The sequence below is a fragment of the Micropterus salmoides genome, unplaced genomic scaffold (assembly GCF_014851395.1).
Source record: "Micropterus salmoides isolate LMB-PRFRI ecotype aquatic unplaced genomic scaffold, ASM1485139v1 Ms_hic_scaffold_22, whole genome shotgun sequence".
Lineage (NCBI taxonomy): Eukaryota > Metazoa > Chordata > Actinopteri > Centrarchiformes > Centrarchidae > Micropterus > Micropterus salmoides.
This window is the reverse complement of record NW_024041373.1, coordinates 24,019,460-24,034,884: the sequence shown is the minus strand read 5'-3', so window position 1 is coordinate 24,034,884 and position 15,425 is coordinate 24,019,460. Positions and strand designations below refer to the sequence as shown.

Genomic DNA, 15,425 nt, shown 5'->3' with positions numbered 1-15,425 from the left:
GAAGATGCTCAAAAACACTTAAACTTAGTTGGCAGAAAATACATAAAACTGAATAAAATTGAATTTGTAATTAATTTCTGCAAGAATATGACATTTAAATGAAAGTGGAAAAGAAGATATGTGGCTGTCTACAATCTTCTGTATTTTCTAATTGTCTTGTTATTTTTCTGTTTTCATATGTAATCGTAACATTTTTAGTAAAAAAAAAGTTAATTTTATTGATGCTCTCATTTGCCCAGTTGCTCTCTTTATCTCAAACCTTTTTACAGTAGTTGGGACGTCAACCACATAACTTTATTTAAAAATTACAACAAATTCCCGTTGTAAGCCCTAATACAGATACTACGAGCAACCAGTGCTTGCTTGCTGTGTGAATGAATGCTACATAGAACATGTAGCAGCCTCAGTCTCTGTGTTTGACAAATCTGCAACCCTCAGCACAGCATTCTGCACCCAGGGGCTGCTGTGCCTCACGAGACAGAGCAGGTCATCCACTGATCACAGGGCTGGAGGTCTGATCCCTACCTCATACTGTCCACAGTACGAAGTGTCTTTAGGTAAGAAATTGAACCCCTCTGATGCTTGGCCAGCACCGAAATAGGATCACGAATGGGTGAAAAGAAATTTTGCTTTAGAAATCAGTTAAACACCTGTAGCAGGGACCTTTCGTAGCCAGGAATTACAGTCCTGGTAGCTCCTGTCACAATACAGGAATAGTCCCTGAGTTCCTAAAAAGGTTCCAGGATTCCTGGAAACTTCACGTGCCAAAGGGTGTTATGTATATAGGTATCCTTGGATTTTCTGTTGATAAAGTTTTTGCAGGTAGTGCTCTTTGCTATCATGGCTCAAACTACATACACAGACCTTCATTTGTTTATCCCAAATAATTTGTTATTGTAGAAAAATGGCTCACTTCCTGTTTGCCAGGGAATTCTTCTCAGAAAAGAACAACGAAGCATCTGGTGGTTGGAACAGCAGATGTAGAAACTCACATGAATCACGTTTGTTTTTGCATCAGCTGGTCGTGGAAAGTAGCAAAAGCGACAAATAATGTAGAGGATGAGCGGACTTTTTCTGACTGATTCTTCTTTCTCTCATCATTCTTTGTCTCCACCATCTGTAGAATGGAAGCAATAAAACAAAACCAATGACTTTTCCATTGCTCCCTCCTAAACATTTCCCATTTATCAAAAACATTTGAAAACATCTGTTTTGGAAAACATCCTGAAGTTTTTTAGTAAATGTATCTAAAAAATTAGAGGATTGATGCCATTAAAATTTTATCATTATCACAGACATCCAGTTATTTACTATCCCGTTGGAACAAAACCATATTTGTGCCATTTTTTTCTTTGCCACAGTCCTGGCTCTGTCCTTCATCCAAATGCTTCTGTCTCAACCCAAAGCAAAATACTTTCCCCATTTCTCCTCTCTCCCCCATCCAAATATTCCTCCAGTCAGAGTTGTATGCCACAGTAATAAATCCCCACAAGGTGGTTTCAGACAGAGTGCTGTAACTCATGTCACCACCAGAGCTAAATCTGAGCACAGCGGACAGCATGATGCAAGTATGCTGGAGATATATGCAGGGGGATTTATTGTGGCGTATTTCATCTGAAGCAATGTTGGGCCTGTTCTGATGTCTGTTTTGCACTTGTGAATTGGGATGTCTTGCAGAGAGGGACATGGACAATGCTGTTTACTGTCAGTGTAATGATAAACAGTAAGAGGTACAGCATAAGAAAACCCCTTCAATTTCAAGCTTTCTATTATTTCATTTGCTGTAATATTATCACTATTGTCTCTATATATTCTGTATTTCAAAGTTATATTTTGCAGCACTATCTGAAACTTGTGATAATCTATACTTGTGTGCCACGAGAAAATAAAAATGAAAGTCCCAAGTACACTGGATTACATGGTAAATGAAAAGCTCCCACACAGTGAATTTTGCTTTGAGCATTCTTTAAACTTGAGGACTTGAGGACTCACATTGACTTGAATTCACAGTTGTAGCATTTTTCCTATGTTTATAATTTACAGTTTTTATAACTATCACTTGAAACTGTTATTCATGTTAGGCAAAGTTATTCTGTGTTTAGAGTGATAAATCTGTAAAGCATTACTGGAAAGCAGAAAGCTGTTTTCTTTATATGATGATCTTTGTACTCAGATGTTTATATTATATAAGGACAATAAAAAAGCTTTTCATTAAAAATTGTTTTTTCAGATGGCTCTCTTTTCAAGTTAAATGAGTTTAGGTTCATGCAGTTTGGTCGCATATGCTGATGGAATTAAAAAATCTGTTGCATGAAAGATGAATCAGAGCTTTATGGTGTAACTAGTCACTGAAACACATGTGCATGATGTTGAGGAGATGTAGGGAGAGAAAGAGGTCATTGGGAGGCTAAGAATACAGATGCACATGGAAAAGCAAACCTCACAACCAACATGCTGGCTACTCAGTTCCCCACTAGCATGTTGGAGTTATAGTTTGTGATGGTAGATAAACACCATTTTTTATATGTTCATCCCCTTGTCATGATGCTGAGCATGTTATTTATTTCCCTGTCTCTGCTGTCTGCATGGTGTAAATTCATTAGCATTGCTACACTTGGAACTGCTAACAGGTGAGACAAGACAATTGTGGCGTGGCTACTAATTAACTATACCCCACAAGGGTTCAGGTGGAACATGTGAATCCTTGGAAAAACATGCAGAAAAATCCATCTCTGGAGTACCTTTCCCTACCACTTATGTTTTTTTTCTTCTTCTTTTTTTAGAAGACTAAAGAAAAAAACCTGAACCCGAGGGGTGAGGCAGAGGACACAGTGTCTTGTAAAACATATGCACTTAATATTAGGGCCATAAAACTTGTAAAATTAAAAGCTATTTTGGAAAATAGAAAGAGAAATATTTATGTGTCTGGCTCTGGATAGAGGTGGTTTTATCTTGGGGCAGTGAGGGCCTGCCGGGGCACAGGTAACAACTGTCAACAGGCGAGGGAGGGGGGGTAAAATGCTCTGGGGCTGCATGCTCTCTGTGTACAACCAGATGTCCACATGTGTGACTGGGTTTTCCCTTTTCAGTTGGCCAGAGTGGCCAATGTCGGGGTTTCGAAAGTGCCAGAAATAGAGGGAGAGAAAGAAATGTCTGCTCCTAATTACAAAAAGAGAAGGAAAAAAAAGAAAGAATCTTGGAGTTTTCGACGTTTGCTTACGTTTAGACTGAAGTCACAGCTACGCAAGGGCAGCTACTGACACACAGAGCAGCCTCCCTGATGACAAGGGGGAAAAATGAGAGGTGAAAAAAATACAAAAACAATGTCCACCAAGTCAGGTTGATTGAAAAGCTGCTAAAAGCAATTATGATTGTGAGAATGTGCAGACCCCTCGTCTTAGCAGCCAGCAAACATCGTAAATCGTGTGGTGGTCTATGTTTACACTGTGTTGACCTCTCTATGCCCTCTGGTCCTGGCTGGGCTCTACATGCCCTCAACACTGTTGACATACATACAGATGGTGGCTAGTTTATATATACATGAACTTTATATATGAGGTTTTTTTGTCTGCATTTAGTCGATTTTAATTTTAATTTATTGCAATCTTTAATCCCTCGACTTTTAAAAAAACAGTGAAGAATGCGTCATATCTGTGACATACGGTATATACAGGTATATTCCACTCCCTCCCAAGCTTTGTCATGGGGCTTTCGAACAACTTAGCGTGTCTGTTCACTGAACTTTTTCATGTGCTCAACTAATCAGGGTTAGCCCATGCTTGTAACAGGGCTGTTTGTGCTCATACTTCTCATCTTCATGTTTTAACTGTGACGGATGGGTTTGTCCTTGGTCTCTGCCAGACTCTGCTCCTCTCACCCTTGTGTGATCCCCTCCTTCATCAGCATTTAAGAGAAGTACTCATGGTCTTGTTGTGGTCTGGGCTGGCCCAGGTTGCTGCATGGATTTGAGGCATATAGAAGAACCTGTAACCTACAGACTTTGGCTTGTGGACCAATGGTGTTTAGTGTCCACCACCTGAAGCTCAGCAGCTAAGATAGGTTGGGTGTGGCAGCTATGGTCTGACCAATGGATGATCAGCTTTGTTTTTTCACAAATCTCAAGGTTTTTGCCGAGCCGAGAAGGAAGACAAATGAGTGGTGCTGGGATTGTTGAACAGCATCTGGCAATTTCTGTAACTTTCTGAAACCGGCAATCTGATGAGCATTTCACACAGTAACTGACCAGGTATGAGGAGGTGAGAAAGTATGCCAAGCAGTCTTCTTTCCAGCTTGAGTGCTTTGAGTGTGGCCATTTGGAACAGGTAAAAACAGTTTTGCCTTCAGAGATGGTCAACACTTTGTATGAACTGGTTAGTTTTATGCCTCAGTGCTAAAGTCTTGAGTGCAGCACATGAAGAAAAGGGGTCAAGGTCAAGGCTAACACTCCAAGTTAAAAATGCTTTCTTACCCTGATATTTATGTAAACTGGTGCAAACTGGACTTGTCTGCCGTGAGCATCTTATCTGTTGAACAGTTACAAACTTGAGCACAGAAAATAACAACTGAAGCACACAGGACTGCATGAAAATACTACAGTGTTTGTTGTTTTTTACTGTCTCTAAACCAGCTTCTGTGCCACCACCAATCAACTATGAAACACTGACATAAACAGCTCAACTGTGAGATGAGAACAGCTGTCATGCGACAGTTTATTAAAATCCAAATATTACCTCACACGCACATTTTCAATACCATTGATGTTCAAGACCTAAACCTAACCAAAGTGCGTTAACAAAGCAAGCTTTATTTAAAAGTCTAACCAGACGTAGCACATTTACTATTGCTAACTTGACCGGACATGGCATATTTATTGTTGGTAACTTGACAGCGTTAGTCCCACCCTGCATGTCCAGAAATGTTGCTAGAGGGGTCCCTGCAGCATCATATTTTGAAGAGGAGGGCCACTAACTAAGTGGCAGTATTTGACGAGTTGAGAGTGAGAATGTGTTGGTGTGCACAACTTTTTCAGAGCTCCATTGCTTTTATTTTACTCCTTTGATGTAAACCACTGAAGAGTTGGAGGAGAAGCACAATTTATAGTCTATTTAGTCATTGAGTGGGAATGTGCAATTTAATTTGTAGGTACGTGTGCTTGAATGCTGATGTGTCTACATGTGCTGTGGGTGCATACACATTGTACATGTACTAGTATTTGTTTTGCCACCTTTCAACTTTGAAAGACCATAATATTTTGAAGTAATAAATAGACAGCCTTTCTCTGTGACTCTCACACACACACACATACACACCAGTGGACATGTTCTTAACATACACCTCTGCACACCTCAGCATGGCCAAAATGCACTAAAAATTTACGACCTTAACATTCCTGCAGGGTCAAGCAATTTATCAAATCCTGCACATTCTGGTTTCAATTACACAGCCGATTGTGGAGAGTGGTTATTTTAGCAGGTTCATTTGGCCCAGTAGGGGAGGGTGAGTCTTTTTGCTGAATGCAACTGGGCATTACTTTCAGGACAGACACTGGCCTTCCTGCATGCTACAGATGGCAAGAAATTGTCAGGCTGCTAGAATCTGAGCAGATGAGCCACGGGTGTCATCATACAACTGTCTCTCTTAATTTCTGCTCTCCTCTTTTCTTTTGGCGTTGTCCTCCTTCCAGGTCTTTTTCAACGGCAAACTCAGTCCATCATCCTGCATGTTCCTTCCTTCAATCTCTCTCATCTGTCTGAAGCTTTACGATGATGAAAAGTCATCTATCAGTTTTTTCCCCCTCTCTCTTGATCCCTCTGTGGTTTTCTCTTTTTGCCCCTCTCTATTCTTTTCTCTCCCACATCAACCTTCTCTTTCTGACTTTCTTAATCTCTTCGTCCTTTTCTCTGCCTCACACCCTCTCCCTTCATCTCTCTCCTCTCTCTCTGTGGTAGAGTGGTGATAAATCCCTATTTTATTGCTGGAGAATTCCTCTCTCCCTGCAGGGCTGACAGCTCCCCACGTTCTAAGACACTGCTACGACCAAACCCAATCCTCCCTCCCTCCATCACTCCATATCTGCCTCCATCTGGCCCTGATTACTGAGAGAGTGGAAGGATGGCGGGGTGGGGGAGATGTTGGAGGGAGGCATCACACCATTACACCCTAGGAGAGGAAAAGGGAAAAAGGAAGGAGGGGTGGTGGGAATGGATGATGCACAACATGTTGGTATAGAGGAGAAGGAAGATGAAGAGGAGGAGGAGAGTGGGGAAGAACACCAGAGGGGGAAAAGGAGAGAATAAGGTGTATGTAAAACCAAAAAAAGGACACATGAGGAAGACAAGTGAGGTCTTGTTGGTCTAGATGAAGAGCAGTGGAAAGGAAAAGAGCAGCAGAAGGAAACTAATTTATTTTGTGTTTTTGAGTACATCCAATAATTTTTTAATGGGTAGCTATCTTTGCTCTGATTGAAGTAAATGCTAGTTCAAAAGACTTGAAATTTATTAGACAAAATTTAGTAGCTACCGGTTAAAAAGCAGTGAAAGAAATATGCTTTTCAAAAGTCTCTAGATAAGAAATATGATGACCTGAGAGAGCAAAAGCTGAAGTAACTGTAAAGTATGTGAAATGATAAAAAATACTGTCATGTTCTTACTGTGACTATAAAGTGAGGCTGAAACCAAGAAGATAGAATTATTCCTTCATGATGAACAAGAAATAAAAGAGGAAGAGAAAAATAGAGAACATGTGGACAGCCATAGGCAACAAACAACGAGACAAGGGTTAAATAAATGTGCAAGCAGAGCCAACACCCTCGCTGTTCATGGTGTGTAATCTCCAATACAGCTACAGCCCACAAGAGATAATATTAACATAGGATGATATGCATGCTGAGGGGCATTTTTGGCACTTTTCTTGCCTCCATCATTTGCATTCAAAGTTGTAAAACTGCAAAATGTTTTGTGAGAAACAAATAAAATCGTATTATAAAAAAATGCATTTTGACTTTTTACTTTTTTAAAACGTTTTTAGTGGCATATTTTCAAGTTTCACAGTACAGTTAAACACACCACTGAAAAAACAACTGAGTCCTGCAAATGTAATTGAAAAGTGATAATGGCCATAATGTGGGTAGAAAGTGGCTAAATGAAAAAGAGATTTTGGAAGACCGTGTCTCTGTGTTCGTGTGTGTGTGTGTGTGTGTGGAGGGGGTTGGCAGGACAACTCAATGCAGCAGGTGCCAGAGGAGTGTGTAATAAACACAACTGCTTTGGACAAGCTGGCCTCTCACATCAAATAATGTGTTTTGGCTATGTCCACCTCAGCTGTTCACATGATCAACACTCAGCAGCAGTGAAGGCTCTCAAAAAAACACACCTAATTAAAATTACAGTTTCTAACAGTGAGGCAAGGCCACACAAGAAAACACAAGTTTAGTTTTGGTTTAGATATGATTGTGTTAGTTTGGTATAGTGCCTTTATGGTATTCACTTTGATACTTTTATTTCAAAATGACATTTCCATCATTTGATGATCTGACATAATTATACAAAATACAGAAAAGTAATTTCAGTATTTTATACTTTCCTTCCGTATATACAGACATTTGGAAGATGAAGTTAACAAAGTTTAGGGGCAGACATCTTTAAATGCACAGTATCAGCATCTTGTCAGATTAATTACTTATTAGCATGAAAGATTATATGTGCTATTTTGTGAAAACATTATAGTAATTTCAAGTTTTGGTTGGTGATGGTCTCTGGTTGGCTGATTAAACCGTTTTAAAATAACAACAGGTAATCACAATCGCAGTCTTTAAAACAGAATTATTTAAAATCTTATTATTACACATCTTTGAAGCTAGTATTTTTTACCTACAGAACATAAGGATGATGCAAAGCATGCATCTTTGTTTTTACTTTTTTAATATTGAGCAATCAATATAAATCTTGCTTAGAAAAATATAAGCAGCATTTTAAAGCTGTATTCTACAGATATTTCCCCTACAACAGAAGTTTCCAAACATAAAAGGAAATCCATAAGACACTGTTGACTAAGCTTCAAGCTTCATGTTAGATTATGAATCAACCGCTCCTCACTGGCTCTCCCACCACCTCCACCAAAATAATCAGGATAATTTCTATTCATTATTACACCTCCATTTATCTGCGAGACGAGACGTAGGGAGGACGGGGTATAACTCTGAGGAATAACAATACCATTAAAAAGCCTGTGCGGCAAATATCAATCATTGTTGCCGTTAATGTCCCTCCAGCCTATTCAGATGGCCTCTCTCTTTTCCTAATGTCCACCCATCTGTGTGTGTGTGTAAGCGTGTGTGTAAGTGTGCAAGTGTGTGTGGCTGCTATATTCAAAGCCCTTTAATCAACAATCGCTGCATCTGGGCCAGATAATGAATGGCATTGTTTATAACCTCACTCCTGTATCGGGTGATAAATGCATACACGCCTAATGCTATCATTTGAATAAAAAATGAGATTGCGCTTTATTTTAATATCGAGGAGATTGTCTTAATATAAATTTCTTGGTAAAGTTGTGATGATGATGGTGATGATGATGATGTTCCATTTTGTTAACCAGCCAAAGGATTAAGCCATGGCAATAAAACTGTGAAGATACAAAATGAAGTTATAAAGCAATTGTTTTTGATTCATGGCCTGTGACAATAAGATATAAAGAGGAGTGGTTAAAAACAAAGGGAATTGCATTCAAGTGGAAAATAGATTTATTGAGTTACAAATTTACAAAAAAACCCCAAACAAACAAAATGCTTTGTGAGCATTACTCAGACTGTGAAACAGGTCTCACTAAATCCACTGAAAAGAACTCCTCTATCAAATGAGCGTTGATGTATGTGCAAAAGCTCTTGTCGTGTTTATTTTTCATTCCAACACATTTAGCAAAACTGCCTTGCCATCTAACACAGGATCCTCTGTGCCCTTTATAGTTGTAAAGTGGTGGAGGGAAAGCAAGTCTAGTTCAAACATTAAAATTACACAGGTGGTGTTGTAAAAATAATATCACGTTTGGTTTAGATGAAAAATTGCATATGTTGATAACTAAATGGACTACAAAGGTTCAGTGGCACTCACTGAATTGATGTAAATGACCACAAATCTGTTGTTTTTTTTTAACAGTGACTACTACATAATAACTCAATATTCCAGTACAATTGAATCAACTAAATACCAAATATTACAAAATTTTATTTCTATAATTCTTAAACAAAATGAGAGTGAAAACCCAAAATGTGTTAATATTTACACTGCGTGAGGTGTCTGACAAAATAATAAAAGTATTATTTTTCTTTCATGACTAGAGACATAAAACAGTAGTTATAAAGCTGCTGTTAAAGGTGACAAAAGCTGCTAGAATCTGAGGATTATTTTCACAAATAGTAACGAAAATATCCCCCAGCACAACAGATCCCATAAGATGAAGGGCAAAAAAATCCACTGCAGACAAATTCCTGGCACTATTTCCTCAGTGACATTATCCCACTGGAATAGCAGTGGCGCGGTGTTACAACCCTGCGTGTTGCCACAGTAGAATACAGATAGAGAACAGCTCGGCATGCACTACCTGGGGACTTTAGCTGTCCAAATCTTTGACAGTTTCTTAGCAGCTACCGGCCCTTAAACTGTGAAAGATTCCAGCGACAGATAGGGAACCCACCTACTCCCCCACCCCTCCATATCAGGCAGAATCATTGATAAAGACAGCCATTCAGGAATGACACTGATAGCTGCTCCAAAACCATTCGAAAAGTGATTTGCCTGCCATTTTAGCTCTTTCTGCCCTCTTTATGATGCACACGTGTCCAGAAAGACAACGAGATTGCTTATACAGAAAAAATTAAGTGGGGCAGTAAACAGCCACAAATAGGTATTAAAATTTTTCAATAAATGCAATTAAAGTTTACATCATAAAACTCTGAATTTGTTTGAATGATCAATTTAAAGTAAATGCATTTGAAATAATCCGCTCTTTTACAATGTCATGTCATGTTTAGATGCAAGGGAATATCTCAAGAATTACTTGAATCTTTCTAGTTGGTCCTGTTTGAAGAAATCCTTCACTCAGCGTACAGATCATTTGACATAAAGGAGCAGCTGCACACTGATAGCCAATCAGGGCCCAAGATTGTGAGGACTCAGTCTGTAAATTCATTCAATAAATACCATTTCATTGATATTACATTCTTGATCTTGGAATTAGAATTGATAACACATGACATATCATGAAGTGATAGCACAATTTACACACAGTTTTAGTGGAGGTTGAAGTTACAGATATACACTATTGCTCTGAAATACCTAGTGTCTGATATCAGCATCTGCAAACAATTACCACAGGAAGGTTTAAACTGCTAACCACTGAAAAGCTAATTGTTAATTTAAGCAGGAATAGTCAGTGTTTTTTTGGTGTATAAACAAAGACATGTAGGGGCAAATCCTCATGATTTCCTTGTGTAATGTTGAAAATCTAACACCAGTGGTTTGCAGAGAAACTGGTAGATAGTTTGAAAGCTGAGATATTTCTCCTCTGAACTGCAAAATGTTTCATGATGGCTTTGATTTAATGCATTTGAAGGCCAACTCAGACATGAGATGGAGACACTGTCTCTACTCCTCTGTCTCCTTCTGCTCCTGCATCCTTTCACCCCTCCTCTCGCCTTCATCCCCATCTTTGGTCCAAATGAATGAAGCCAGCTGGGGTCGACTGGCTGATGCTGGGCCCTGCTAGGTGGCACTGACAGCTGAATTATCCCACAGGCCGCGGTGGCTGATTATCAGCAGAAAAGTCATCAGGGCGTCCAAGCCTCCCCCCAAACCCTCCAATCCCCAATCTTTCTGCTCCCCCCTGTCCTCTTTCCCGTCCCCCTGTCGCCCCTTGTCAAGAGAGGGACGCCTTCTCCAAGCTCTCCGCCCGGGTCCTCTTGACAGGTAATCTCAACAGTAACAATTACCGCCATTACTGGTGTCATAAACAAGTGGCCGACCCCAAGCCAGGGCAATAACAAAGGCTTTATAATTCACCATGCAAGACCATATAAATACAAGCCAACAGGTAACAAGTAATCTAACAGAGAGGATGAGGGCCGGTGCTCCCAGGGACTGGACTGAATCTGTGTGTGTGTGTGTGTGTGTGTGTGTGTGTGTGTTTGCTGCAAAGAGCTATGTGGATAAAGGGTGAAGATGCAGGAGCAGATTGGCGTTGAGGCTGCAGACACACATTTGAATATAATCAAATAAGGAAAAGGATTTTAGTGTGTGAATATATTTGATTGGGTGCAAGTCACATTCGCTTGATGTTTAAATGCAGCTGAGTGCTGTGAAGCGGTTTTGTCAGGCTATTGATGAGAACATTTTATCTGAGAATGTTATTGATTTTGAGCATGTTATTGATTTAGCAATACAGGCAATACTTCACTGTAAATCTTTGATTATGAGAGAGAAAGAGGAGGCACTCAAATGCATCAAATAAATATCTTCCTGTCTTGAATATTGACAGAGGGGCAAAAATCCTAATTGGAAACTAAACAATGGTATTATAATGTATTATTAATCAAACAGATTTTAAGAAAGAACTGATGGGAAATTAAGACAAACATTTCTGTGTTTCAATATTTCACTGCACCATAGATATGTAGCCATAATATATTTTTATTTACAACATTTTATTTTATTTTAATTAACTGCACTATATTTTCTTAGTTCGTTAATAATTCCACGCATTTATTTTTTTTTACACCAAATAACTCTTCCCTAACGCGTTGTGCCTTACCAATTGAAGTTTGGGCCAGATTGCTTCCTCTCCTCAGCAAAGCAAACAAGGCGTTGTGGCCTGGAGCGTTAAAATAATTTGAGACTCCCTAATGAGGAGAGCTGAGCAGCAATTAACACATGTCAAAGTCGACATCATCAGGTGCCACTCTGATTTTCTTCTCAAGACTCAATGGGTGTTTTTTTTTCTTCTCCTGCCGTTTCCTCTTGTTTATTCCCACCCGAAGGCGACGGTGGAAAAAGAGGTTTCCATTTCTGATGCGGCTGGACTGTGGCGCATTTAACGATCACTAGATAACGCCATCGAAATTGTCACGCCGACGTCTCGCCTTTATTCGTTTTCTTTCTTTTCTTTTTTTTTTCGCCGCAGCAGTCAGATCAGACAGGCCAGTTAACGGTGCATAATTCCTGCAGGAGCGATGCTCCGAGCAAAGAGGCAGGCGAGGAGCGGAGAGGAGAGCAGGGGCTGCGGCGACAACGTGGATGCTGATGTGAATTTGCATGGTTTAAAAAAAATCAGGTTAAATTATTATTTCAGACTAACAACTGGAAAACTATATAATTTTAAAATTATAAATTAAAAAAATATGATTAAACACGACTTGTTTTTTTAAAGTTGTGCAACAGGAATAATGTTTATATTCATTGTCCCCTATTTTGGAGCATGGTTTTGTACAAATACTGTGATTGAAACCCGCAATTAGGTGACTAAAGTTCAACAAATAAAAGATAATAATTATAAAGTAAATATAAATTGGGAAAAAATTTTGTATATCTTAAAAGAAAAACGTAAGTTAAAATATATTTTCATTTAGTTTATTTTTAAAAACAGGTTATGTCCAAAAAATAAATTGTTCTGTTTCATTTATTAAATTCAAATAATTTAAGGCCACAAAATGAGAAGCATTTCACATAGGCTACTTAAAAAATAAGTACATACATGTGTGTAAATACACGTGTAAATAAACTCAACTACCTTTTATAATTGTAGAAAAAAATGCATTTTATTACAGAACAAAGAGGGTAAAACAGGTAATTTCACTGACATCTTGGCCTATTGCACTGATGATTAAGTAGCCATGGTGTGAGTTTAAATTTCCAATGAAGTGTCAAAAGAAGTTACTCTCAAATTACTCTATTAACAAAAATGACTTCTAAAAGCAGAGTAAGAGGGCACAACGTGAGTTCTCTGCTGAGCTTGATTTTTTATTTTTATTTTTACAGTAATAATTTATGACAATTTAAAGTCTGGAAAGTCTGGATGTAAAACACAGATGTGTTCAATCTCCAGATAATTTCTCCCGCAAATGTCAGTGTGCTTACAAAGAAAAAAAACCCCAAAGGCTATACCTAGCAACAGCAGTCCAGAAACTAAAACACATCAACAACCAAACTCATCGCTCAGCTTCTGTCTTTCTCTTCTCTCCTAGATGCAGGATGAAGAAAAAGAAAGAAGGAGAAAAGGAGGAGGGGGTGTTTTGTTGTCATTCTTCTGACCTGAGTCGCTCATCTTCCTCAGAGCTCAGCAGGAGCTCGGCCGGCGCTCGCCTCGCCTACCCAGGGTCCTTTTGGAGTGCGCATATCATTTGCATACATTTCTTGCTGGCTGACGAGGCCGCGCTCTTATTAAAGCCTCATCTCACAAATTCCCTCCCAGAATCCTGCTGGTCCTTGCTGCCATGAATCCGTACCTGTGGTGGTGGTGGCCGCTGATGATGGCATGCTGTTGTCCCAAAGCAACCAGACAAGGGTGAGAGGATGGAAGGGGGATGGGGTGGGATGAGAGAAAGAGATGTATAGGAAGAAAGGGCAACAGTTTCTGTGCAGCAAAAACAAAAGAGAAAGCAAAGGAGAGGAAGAAAAAAACTGCAGTCAAGAGCGAGAGAGGATAAATGAGTCCTCTGTGTGCAGTGGAGCTCGCTCTCCCGTTCTCTCCCCCACTCTGTTTGTCTCTCTCTCCCTTTCTGACTCTTGAACCAGGCTCCATTTTGTGTTAAGCAGCACCCTCTCATGACAGATCTGTGGTGGGATCAAGGGTCAAAGTTGAGGATAGGGTCAGCTGTAACACAACATGCAAAGGATCTCTGCAAACTCTCCTCAGCTCTGCCAAAATGCGCTTCATAAGCTTCAAGGTGATAAACTATTGCAGCTTTAAAGGCTGAAAGAGGACTGCATTAAACAACATGCAGTGGTCGGGCGTGTTGCTTCAGGTACGATCCAGGAAGTCCCCTTTGATTAATAGATCCACAAGTTAGAAGGTTTATCAGACCCTAAAGCACTTCACGGTTCTATGAGACCAGATTGTAGAGAGTGTCAGAGTGTCTCTTGTAAGTATGGAAAGTTATCAAAGTGACAATAATTTCAATAGTCGCAAGGTAGAAAGAAGAAATCCAGTGTTCACGTTACAAAGAAATCTGTCACTGTGACACCTTGCCGCATGGTGCTGCATTGCGTAAATGCTGAGCGAAGCTCAATATTTTTGTTACACAGAAATAAATGTGTGTGTCGTACAGTGTGAAAACATGCTTTTCACACTGTACTAATGTAGGTCTGAACACGGCCTAAGTGCGACTCTCAATACATTCCACCTAATTCCAAACCCATCCCTTCCAACTGAAGACGTACATTTTAAAAGAGGTCACAAATATTTAAGAACATTTTTGAAATGGCTAAATAATTTCTTTAAAAGGCTGGGTGGTTTTTGGAAAACATTACTCAAACAGGACTAAGTAGAGCATTTGTCATGGACTACTTTCAACCGTAATACATATTTGGTGAGTATATACGGCAACCGTACAAACTGAGCCAGCAGACTCAAAATAAACTATGGTTGCCTTGTTCACGGTAATGAAGGAAACATGTCACCCAGTGCAATAATGTGGCTCATTAATGTGTTTTTAATAGTTTAAAATGGGTTTAATAGTAGCCACATTCGACATCTATGGCACAGAGGAATAAGATATATCTAGCGTTGGTTATACAGACAAATTCACCAGCCTTATCCTTTAAAAGTTTGGTATGCACCCATGAAACAGTAGAGCAGAGGGAAGAGTTGATGGAAGTCAAAAGCATGACACACCAAAGGAATTTATAGACATACTGCATGTATGTAGTGCTAGCACAGGCAGGAACTCACACGCAAAATGAATCAACACATAGTACAAACATGCGGAGAAACCACATCACTCAAACCTCCATACCACCGAACACAAGTGGAGGGAGAAAAACAGAGAGAGAGCGAGAGAGGGAAAAAATGATGAAGTCGGACTTGAACATCAAACAATAAACAGTCCATTAAGTCTGTGGGTGGAAGGGTGCGGGGGTGGGAAGGCAGATATTGGGGAGGATGGGGTAGAGGAATGATGAGAGTTTATTTAAAGCATGGTGACCCCGTGGCCGTAGGCTGCCTTGGTGCAGGGATGAATAAAACTTTAATGGCTCATAAAACACAGCGACCCCTTCTCGGAGCTCAGCTTTGCAGCGTTTATCCCTACTGGGTCAGCCAATCAGATTGCTTGTATCTCCAAACACAGAGAGGGAGAGAGAGAGGGAGGAAAAACAGAGGAGAATTAAAGGAATAGTTCAAAATTTTGAAGTTCAAAATTAGCCTTTCCTAGAATGACA

The 15,425-nt window shown here is 39.6% G+C and overlaps 1 long non-coding RNA gene across 1 annotated transcript; it reads right to left on the bottom strand.

The window, feature by feature from the left end:
• Positions 1-272: 272 nt before the first annotated feature.
• On the bottom strand, positions 273-13,875 carry LOC119916891. Its single transcript, XR_005447182.1, has 2 exons — positions 13,299-13,875; positions 273-1,117 (listed from the first exon to the last, which is right to left on the bottom strand). It is a non-coding gene; the product is annotated as an uncharacterized LOC119916891 (long non-coding RNA).
• Positions 13,876-15,425: the final 1,550 nt, after the last annotated feature.